General features: G+C 51.5%; 1 long non-coding RNA gene across 1 annotated transcript; it reads left to right on the forward strand.

Annotated features, from left to right (window-relative positions):
- The first annotated feature begins 5,856 nt into the window (after positions 1 to 5,856).
- LOC123935975 lies at positions 5,857 to 9,450 on the forward strand. Its single transcript, XR_006817049.1, has 3 exons — positions 5,857 to 5,898; positions 6,967 to 6,972; positions 9,342 to 9,450. It is a non-coding gene; the product is annotated as an uncharacterized LOC123935975 (long non-coding RNA).
- Positions 9,451 to 10,597: the final 1,147 nt, after the last annotated feature.

Consider the following 10,597-nt stretch of genomic DNA (forward strand, 5'->3'; position numbering starts at 1 on the left):
GGATGTTCGCTCATGATGGAGTTTGTGTCCATTATGTCCGATGAATGGAGGGGTGGCCTCATGAGGCCATGGAGGTTTTCCCAGGCTGGGGTTTGTGAGCTGTTCCATACAGCAAGCTTTCCTTCTGCGGCACAGGGGAGTCCATTTTGATGTCACCAGAGTTCTCCATATGGAAAGACATGTTAGCAGAGCTCACTGTATAGATGTCTGGAAAGCACAGCTCAGCTTATCCTTTCAGCCCAAGAACAAATTAGTTTTGATCTGGTGTCTCTGGGGCAAGTGCCCAGGGGGCTGAGTTGACAGGTATCCTCATGCAGATGGGTCACAATGCTAGCTTGTCCAGGGAGACCTTAGATGTGGTGGCGGCTCAGCCTTGCAGGTGTCTCCCAATCTGGAGGGTTTGTGCAACTGTGACGGGCAGAGTTTTCATTGGGAGGGCACGCAGAGTCCTGCGCTGTGGCTCCAGAGGCCCCATCTTGGAGGTCCTGATGGCTAGGGCATTGAGTACAAAATTCTGCAAATTCAAACTCAGGTTAGGTGGACGGGCGAGGTGATGGAAGGTCAGATCTGCAGACCATGAGGTCAGAGCCCCGGGATCTGAAATTAGGACGACAGGGAGGTGGGAGCACACAGGCTTTTCTGTCTGGGTTGTTGTCTTGGCTGGCCATGGAATGGAGGTGTGGATTCATGGGTCCATGTGAGATTCTGCCTCTGTGGGGATTTTACAGGGCTCACAAGGTTTTGGTGTCTTTTTAGATGAATGGAAGAGAGCTGTTTTCTGCCTCAGGGGACCCGCCATAGCAGGGATTCCAGAGCCTGCTTCTGGGTCTGGGCGCCTGTAGAACCCGACCGAGGATGAGGATTTGGTTCTAGGGGCATTGCAAGACGGTAATGGGGTGTCCTGGTCCAGATAGCGAGACAGCTTGTTGAAACTAGGCTCAGGCTTATGGTGACAATGCCTGTTTGTGCCCAGGGCAGACCTCCTGCGTGGGCAAGGTCTCATGGGCCATGCAGATGACGCCCACTCTGGGGGTTTGACCCCCATACCCATAGCAAGCTTTTCCTTCGATGGCGAAGGAGCAGTGCTCTTTTGTGCTTGAGGTGCCCCCTTTGTCAGTTATTTGAGATATGGTCTGGACACAGTTGAAAGAACACCCAGGTTAGGTAGAGATGACAGCCTCGGACCATGGCCAGTCCCACCTGCAAGTGATTTCACCTGCTACCTGGGGGGCTGACTGGAGGTCGGTGCTAAGGCTGTGTCACACAGAGGATTAGTGCACAGTGCGGCCTGGATATTGAGGTTCTGTCTAGGGCCCTGCAGGTTGATCCTCACATGGGGATACTGGGCAGACCCATAGGAGCCTTCTTCTTTCTCGAGAGTGGGGAGAAAGCTGCGATGTGGCTGGTTCCCAATCTGGAGTGCTTGCAGGACAGATGGGTGTGGACGGAAGTCTGAGCGCACAAGCTATGGTTCAGTTCAGTGCCGAGCTCATGGCAGTTCCAATGTATAGCATCTGTCACGAGATCTCCAGCACTTGGGTCAGGCGAGAGTTGGATGGTCGCTCAAGCTGGATTTGTGTCCATGATGCCCGATGAATGGAGGAGTGAACTCATGAGGCCATGGAGGTTTTCCCAGGCTGGGAATTGTGAGCTTCTCCAAACAGCAACTTTCCTTCTGTGGGACAGGGGGAGACTGTTTTGATGGCGCCAGGGTCCCCCGTATGGAAAGACATGGTAGCAGAGCTCACCGCATAGATGTCTGGAAAGCCCAGCTCAGCTTATACTTTTAGCCCTGGAACAAGGCAGTTTCGATCTGTTGTCTCGGGGGCAAGTGCCCAGGGGCCTGAATTGACAGGGAGCCTCATGCTGATGGGACACAGTGCTGTCTTGTGTCCAAGAATACCTTAGAATGTGCTCTGTTTTTGGTCAGGGACCAAGCTTTGGACCATATGTAGGTATTCCAGAACCTGTCTTTGGGGGCAGATGCCTGCAAACCTCAGCTAGGGTCCGGTTGTGGTCCTAGAGGCATGTCAGTTTCCATCTTCTGACTCAGGGCCATTGAGCTGGGTGTCTGTCTGCCTGGATGTAGGTGTCTTGCATGTGTTAGACTGCTCATTTCTATCCAGAGCAGCCACTGAAATAGGGTGGGCTCAGGGGTCTTGAGGGTGTCTCCCAAGCTGGAGGGTTTGTGTAACTGTAAGTGGCAGTGTTTCCTTCGTGAGGGAAGGCAGAGTCCTATGATGTGACTCCAGAGGCCCCATCCTGGAGGGCCTGACGGCCAGGGATTTGGGGTAAAAAGTCTACAAACACCAACTCGATTTAGGGTGAGGGGCGAGGTGATGGCTGGCCCAATCTTCAGACTTTGATGGCAGTGCCTCCATATCTGAAATTAGGGCAACGTGGAGGCGGGAGTGCAGGTTTTCTGTCTGGGTTGTTTGTCCGGGTTGGCCATGGAATGGAGGGCTGGCCTCATGGGTCCATGGGAGATTATGCCTCTGTGGGGATTTTGCATGGCTCCCAAGGTTTTGATGTCTTTCTGGATGAAGGGACGAGAGCTGTTTTCTGTCTCAGGGTTCCTGCCATAGCAGGGATTGCAGAGATGTCTTCTGTGTCCGGGCACCTGGAGAACCCGATGAAGGGTGCGATTTTGGGCCCACGGGCATGGCAGGCATGATATGCGGGCTCCTGCTCCAGCTATAGAGGGGGCTTGTTTGAAAGCCGGCTCAGGCTGATGGTCACAATACCTGGTTATGTCCAAGGCGGAGCTCCTGGGTAGGCGTGGTCACAAGGGCCATGCTGCTGGCTCCCACTCTGAGGATTTGACCCCCTTCCCCACAGTTAGCTTTTCTGGCCATGGGAAAGAGGAGTGCTATATTGTGTTTGAGGTTCCCCATAGACTGGGATTTGAGCTATGGTTGGGTCACAGATGCCTGAACGCTCAGTTTGGGTAGACATGACAGCATCTGGACATGGCCGTTCCCACCTGCAGGAGATGGCACCCACTACCTGGGGGGCTGACTGGAGGTCGGAGCTCAAGCTGTGTCAGAGAGAGCATTTGTGCACAGTGCATCCTGGATATTTGTGTTCCGTGTAGGGCCGTGCAAGTTGATCTTCACATGGGGATTCTGGGCAGACCCATAGGGCCCTTCTTCTTTCAGGAGGGCAGGCAGAACGCTGCGTTGTGGCTCCAGAATTTCCAGTTTGGAGGGCTTGCAGCCCAAGAGGTTGAGGACGGAAGTCTGAACACCCAAGCACCAGTTCACTACAGTGCTGAGCACATGGCAGTTCCAATGTGCAGTGTCTGACTCGAGATCTCTAGCACCTGAGTCGGGGTGAATGTCAGATGGTCGCTCACACTGAAGGTTGTGTCCATGATGCCCAATGAAGTGAGGGGTGGACTCATGAGGCCATGGAGGTTTTCCCAGGCTGGGGCTTGTGAACTGCTCTGAACAGCAACCTTTCCTTCTCCGGGATAGGAGGAGTCCGTTCTGATGGCTCCTGACTCCCTGATATGGAAAGACTTGGTAGCAGAGCTCAACACATAGATGCCTGGGAAGCCCAGCTCAGCTTAACATTGCATCCCAGGAACAAGGCAATTTCGATCTGGTGGCTCTGGCGCGATGAACCCTGGGGCCTGAGTTGATAGGGTGCCTCATGCTGATGGGTCACCATGCTGGCTTGTGTCCAGTGAGTCCTTAGAATGTGTCAGAGACTCAGGTGTCATACAGGATCCCCCCCCCCCGAGGGTTGGACCCAGCTCCCAAGAGCCATGTTGCCTTCTGGGGACAGGAGGTATTCTGTTATGTGGACCGGGACCAACCGTTGGAATATACGAAGTATTTCAGAACTTGCCTCTGGGGACAGATGCCTCCAAACCTAAGCTAGGGTTCCGTTGAAGTCCTAAGAGCATGTAAGTTTCCACCTTCGGACCCTGGGTCATTGACCAGGGTGTCTGCCTGGTGGTAGGTTTCTGGCATGTGTCAGAATCCCCCTTTTTTCAGAGCAGCCTACAGAATTGGGGTGGGCTCAGGGGCCTTGCAGTTGTCTCCCAATCTGGAGGGTTTGTGCAACTGTGACGAGTACAATATCCTTCAGGGGGCAGGAGAGTCCTGTGCTGTTGCTCAAGAGGCCCCATCCTGGAGGGCCTGTGGCCAGGGCTTTGGTGACAAAAGTCTGCAAACGCAAACTCGGTTTAGGATGAGGGGCGGGGTGATGGCAGGCCTGATCTGCAGACCGTGAGGGCAGTTCCTCGAAATCTATAATTAGTTCGACAGGGAGGCGTGAGCGCAGGCTCTTCTGTATGGGCTGTGTGTCTCAGTTGGCCACGGAATGGAGTGATGGCCTCATGGTCCATGGGAGATTCTGAGATTGTGGGGATTTTGTATGGCTCCCAAGGTTTTGGTGTGTATTTGGATGAAGGGAAGAGAGCTGTTTTCCGTCTCAGGGGTGCCGCCATAGCAGGGATTCCAGAATCGGCTTCTTTGTCCAGGTGCCTGGAGAACCCAACCGAGGGTGAAAATTTGGGCCTATGGGCATGGCAGGCCCAAAATGCAGGATCCTGGTACAGGTAGCAAGGGGGCTTGTTTGAAAGCAGTCTCAGGATGATGGTCACAATGCCTGTTTGTGCCCAGAGTGGACCTCCTGGGTGGGCCTGTGTTCTCACGGACCATGAAGCTGGCTCCCACTCTGAGGGTGTGACCCCCAAATGCAGAGCAAGCTTGTCCATCCGTGGGGAAGGAAGAGTGCTCCTTTGTGCTTGAGGTTCTCCCATAGGCTGGGATTTGAGATATGGTCTGGGCACAGATGCCTGAACACCCAGGTTGGGTAGACATGAAAGCCTAGGGCCATGACTGGTCCCAATTGCAGGAGATGGCACCCACTACCTGGGGGGCTGACTAGAAGTCGGGGCTCAGGCTGTGTCACACAGAACATTAGTGCACAGTCGGCCTGGTCATTGGGGTTCCGTCTAGAGACATGCAGGTTGATTCTCACATGGGGATTCTGGGCAGACCCATAGGACCCTTCTTCTTTTTGGTGGGCAGTGAGAAGGCAGCGTTGTGTCTCTAGAATTTCCATCTGGAGGCCTTGTTGGCCAGGAGGATGAGGACGGAAGTCTGCCACACAAGCGCCATTTCTGTTCAGTGCAGAGCACATGGTAGTTCCAATGGGCAGCATCTGAATCGAGATCTCCAGCACCTTAGTCAGGGTGAGTGTCAGATGGTCACGCTGGAGTTTGTTTGCATGATGCTAGATGAATGGAAGGGTGGCCTCATGAGGCCATGGAGGTTTTCCCAGGCTGGGGCTTGTGAGCTGCTCTGAACAGCAAGCTTTTCTTCTGCGGAACATGGGGTGTCTGTTTTGATGGCTCCCTGGTCCCCCCTATGGAGACACATGGTAGCAGAGCTCACCACATAGATGTCCGGAAAGCCCAGCTCAGCATTTCCTCTCAGCCCAGGAGCAAGGCAGTTTCAATCTGATGGCTCTTGAGCAAGTGCCCAGGGGACTGAGTTGACAGGGAGCCTCATGCTGATGGGACATCATGTGGGCTTGTGTACTGGGAGACCTTAGAATGAGGTGAGTGCTCAGGCGACATGCAGGATTCTCCTCCCCTGATGGTTGGACGCAGCTCCCAAGAGCCAGGTTGCCTTCTGGGGACAGGAGGTGTTCGGTTTTTGGACCAGGGACCTAGCATTGGAAAATATGTAGGTACTAATGTAGGTGCCTGGTTAGGCAGAGGAACTTACTTGTAAACTCCGGATATTGGGGCGGGCCTGGCCAGATTGCCTTATCCAATCAGTGGGGCGTGCATGTATTAAATGTGAGTTGAAATCTCATTGGCCACCTGTGTGTGGTCTGGGCTCAACCACCTCTATAAAGGTTAGTCTGTAAGGCTAAGGGGTGGGAGGAATAAGTAGGAGGAGTTAGAATAGCTGTTAGAGAATAGGAGGAGTTAGAATATCAGTTGGAGAATTAGGAGGAGTTAGAATAGACTTTATAGAAGTAGGAGAAGTTAGAATAGCCATTAGAGAAGTAGAAGGAGTTAGAATAGCCTTTAGAGTAGTAGAAGGAGTTAGAATAGCCATTGGGAGCTGTTAGGATAGTTGTAGGAGTGGTAGCTTTGGGGTCGTCGGGAGGGTCAGAGCTTCAGGATCATTGGGAGCATTAGGAGCAGAATTGCTGGAAGCGGAACCGCCACGAGCAGCCTCACCTTCCCGAGCAACAGCGCCACCCGCGACCAGCCTCGACACCACCTGCCTCGCTGCACAGAGCTGGGGCCTCGCCAGAGTGGCATCATCCCAGTGAGCGGCCTCATTGGTGTGCGTCCTCATCGGAGTGTGGCCTGGTCCGGAGCGACCTCTTCATCATCAGTTGGGGCGTTCATCCAGCATGTATCCTCTTCCAGAGCAGCCTTGTTTGGAGAGCGGCCTTGTCGGAGTGGCGTCATGGGGAGCAGAGTCTGTGTCATCAGGGTTGTCGTCCTCGTCATCCACGCCTCTTTGTCATCGAGAGCAGTGTCCTCATCTTTTTCACTTCTACATAAGTAATGGCCCCGACCGGTCAGGTTGATTTTCGTTGTTTGGCGTGAAACAAAGCTTTGCTTGATTTTTGCTTTGTATCAATCTTCTTCCTTTGATCACGGACCCTAACATTTGGGCCTCGCCCGGGAACAAACAATGAGAACTGAGCCAGCATCATAATTTATGGGGAAAGCCTCCGGAGGTGTTGGGATCTTGTTCATCTGTCTGGTTGGAGCTACAGGCTATGGTCTACCAGGAAGAAGCTGGAAGCAGCTATGTTCTGCAGGCCTGGAATGGATGCAGGGATGCCCCATTCCTCTGTTGGTAAATCGACATGGGGTTAAAGTCCCCCTTGGCTGTCGGCAGGATTCAAGTCCCCCTAGATGGTCAGGGGGTTTGAGTCCCTCTAGATGGTCACCAGCGGGTTGGAGACCCCCTATGCCGTCAGCAGGGGGTTTGAGTCCCCCTAGGCAGACAGGGGGTTTGGGTCCCCATAGGTGGTCATCGGGGGTTCAAATCCCCCGAGGTGGTTATTGGGGCTACGAGTACCCCAAGGCGGTCATGGGGTTTGATTCCCCTTAGAAAATCCCCACCAGTGGCAGGACCGCTAGGCCTGCAGTTGTCTTTTCTTGTCTTTTTTTTGTCTGCTGTGTTGTTTGTTGTGTTTGGGGGATGGGACAGGCAGAGAGTAAGGGGACTCTGACTTTAATCTCTCTGTTCCTCATAATAGATGTGGGGCTTCTTCCTCACTCATTTCCTGTGTTAAGGGCAATAACTAGAGCCAACAGAGTTTATTCTAACTTGGGTCACAGACTTGAAAGAATATTCCCAAGCAGCTTCCAAAACTCCCTTTGTTTCGAGGAATTCCTTGCCTTCTCTGGTCCCATGTAGACTGCCTAGCCCCTCCCCCTTGCTGGTGGGAAAGCATGGCATCTGAAGTAGAATGGGCCCAGGTGGAACATGAAATCTGTTAGCAAAGAGATGACTGAACTGATGGTTAATTGTCTGTCTCAGGGTTTTAATGGTAATTGTTAAAGCAGCTTTGAGATTTCTTGGTAACCTGAAGCTTTGAAGTTTTACTTGGATGACAAAAAACTGAACAATTCAGAAGAACAGTTAAAGTATTTACAGAAATTGGTTAAATTGGATTAGGAAGGGGACTGGGCTAAAACTGAAGGAGGAAAGATAATTCTTCCTCAAAGACTAGTCAAAAAGTTAGTAGATCAGATACATCAGGGTACTCATTTGGAGATAGGCAAACTCAAGGAGCTTATAGGCAAGTAATTCCAGGTTTCTAAATTAGGGCGTATGGTTCAGGATGTAGTTGATAGATGTGCTCACTGCCAGGCAGTTAATGTGGGAAGAGCTAAAATGGAAAGAGGGAAGAGGCAAAGAGGTAAGGAACCAGGAATTTGTTGGGAAATAGATTTTACAGAAATGAAACCTGGAAAATATGGGCACAAGTACATGTTAGTTTTTGTAGATATGTTTTCAGACTGGGTAGAGGCTTTTCCCACCAAACATGAGACGGTAGGAGTGGTAGCCAAAAAGCTACTAGAAGAAATAATTCCTAGGTTTGGGCTGCCTCTTGTGAACAGGTCAGACAATGGCCCTGCATTTTCAATTTCAATGTCACAGGCATTGGCCAAGGACATGAGCACTAACTGGAAACTACATTGTGCCTACCGGCCCCAGAGTTCCCTGCAAGTAGAGAGAATGACCCAGACTCTTAAAGAGACCTTAACAAAACTAATTCTGGAGACTGGCGGTGGATGGGTGGATCTCCTTCCTGTCACCCTCCTCAGAGCACGAAGTACACCCTATTTAAGAAAGGTGACCCCATTGGAATTAATGTTTGGAGACTCCCCCCTTCCTTGACTACAAGACGTTGCCCTAGCAGAAATGACTGACCAATCTGTACTCCAGTCACTGCAGGTATTACAGTCTGTCTTAAATAAAACCCACTCAGGGATCCGGACTGCCCATATTGGGATGGAGACGGAGGTGGAACCACATCCTTACCAACCTGTGGACATGGTTTGGATACATTGCTACCAAAGGGGAAACTTGTAGCCTCGCTGGAAGGGACCATTTAATGTAAAAGTAGAGAACATTAGGGCCTGGATTCATGCAGGTGACGTCAAACAAGCCAAGCATGAGGACGCCCCGCAGAGATGGAAGCTTCAGTTGACAGAACCCGCTGACCATAGACTAAAGCTAAAACTAAAAAAACTGTGAGTTTATTGTTGCTCCTCTTTTTACCTGTTCATGTAAAGTATAGGTGGGAAATTAGATGAACGGAATCAGGAAAAAAATGGAAAAGGTTATACAAAACGTTGTTTGCTTAACTCAGCTGACTGTGCACTACTGTTACTTTTTGGCCCCTGTATTATAAACTCTCTAATGTCATTTGTACCAAAGAAAACTGGAGCGATAAAAAATTTAGTCTTACATGCTCAATATAACCCCCCTACAATACAGGAACACAGAACTTGCTGAAAAGTCAAGGATTTGACTAATTTCCAAAGAAAAGTGGGGAATGTAGGGGCTTGGTTAGCCAGAGGAACTTACTTGTAAACCCCGGATATAGGGGCGGGCAAGGCCAGATAGCTGTATCCAATCAATGGGGTGTGCATATATTAACTGTAGTGAGTTGAAATCTCATTGGCTACCTGTGTGTGGGCCAGGCTCCACCACCTCTCTAAAGGTTAGTCTGTGAGCCTGGGGTTGGCGAGAAGTAAGAGGAGTTAGAATAGCCATTATAGAAGTAGGAGAAGTTAGAATAATGGTTAGAGAATTAGGAGGAGTTAGAATAGCCTTTAGAGAAGTAGCAAGAGTTAGAATAGCCGCTAGAGTAGTAGGAGAAGTTAGAGTAGCCATTAGAGTAGCCATTGAGAGCCGTTAGGGTAGTCGTAGGATTGATAGTGTCGGGTCGGCAGGAGCTTCAGAGCTTCAGAGCTTCAGGATCATTGGGAGCATCGGGAGCGGCATTGCTGGGAGCTGCCCCACCCCGAGCAGCAGCGCCACCAGGAGCAGCCTCGCCTCCCTGAGCAGCAGGGCAGGCCGCGACCCTAATCACCGTGGCCCTGCCAAGACTAGCCTTGCTTCCCCGAGGCACAGCCTCGCCAGAGCGGTGTCATTCCAGGAAGCCACTTCATCAGCATGCGGCCTCGTCGGAGAGTGGCCTGGTCTGGAGCGGCCTTTATCTTCAGGTACGGACATTGTCCAGCATGTAGCCTCATCTAGAGCGGCCTCTTCTGGGGTGAAGCCTCATCTGGAGTGGACCCGTCCAGAGCAGCCTCGTCCACAGCGGCCTCGTCTGGGTAGCGGCCTTGTCAGTCTGGTGTCATGGGGAGCAGAGTCTGTGTCGTCAGGGTTGTGGTCCTCGACATCCACGCTTCTTTGTGATCGGGAGCGGTGTTGTCCTCATCATTGCTAGTCATAAGAAATGGCCTGAACTGTTTTTTTTTTTTTGTTTGTTTGTTTGTTTGTTTGTTTTTGATGCTTGGTATGAAATAAAGCTTTGCTTGATTTTCGCTTTGTGTAGTCTAGTAACATTAATTAAGGAGCCTTACACTCCAAAACTTTCCTCTGGGGACAGATGACTGCAAACTTCACCTAGGGATCCGTTGAGGTCCTAGGGACATGTCACTTTCCATCTTCTGACTCAGGGTCATTGACCTGGGTGTCTGCCTGGAGGTAGGTGTCTCGTTTGTGTCAGACTGTGCTTCTATGTCCAGAGCGGCCATAGAAATTGGGTGGGCTCAGGGGCCTTGCAACTGTCTCCGAATCTGGAAGGTTTGTGCAAATGTGACGGGCAGAGTTTCCTTCAGGAGGGCGGGCAGAGTCCTCTGCTGTGGCTCCAGAGGTCCTATCCTGGACAGCCTGTCAGCCAGGGCTTTAGGGACAACAGTATGCAAACACATACTCCGGATAGGGTGTGGGGCAACGTGATGGCAGGCCCGATATGCAGACCATGAGGGCAGTGCCTCGTTATCTGAAATTAGGGTGATGGGGAGCAGGAGCACAGGCTTTTATGTCTGGGTTGTGTGTCTCGGTTTGCATAGGATGGATGGGTG

The sequence above is a fragment of the Meles meles genome, unplaced genomic scaffold (assembly GCF_922984935.1).
Source record: "Meles meles unplaced genomic scaffold, mMelMel3.1 paternal haplotype, whole genome shotgun sequence".
Classification (NCBI taxonomy): Eukaryota; Metazoa; Chordata; class Mammalia; order Carnivora; family Mustelidae; genus Meles; species Meles meles.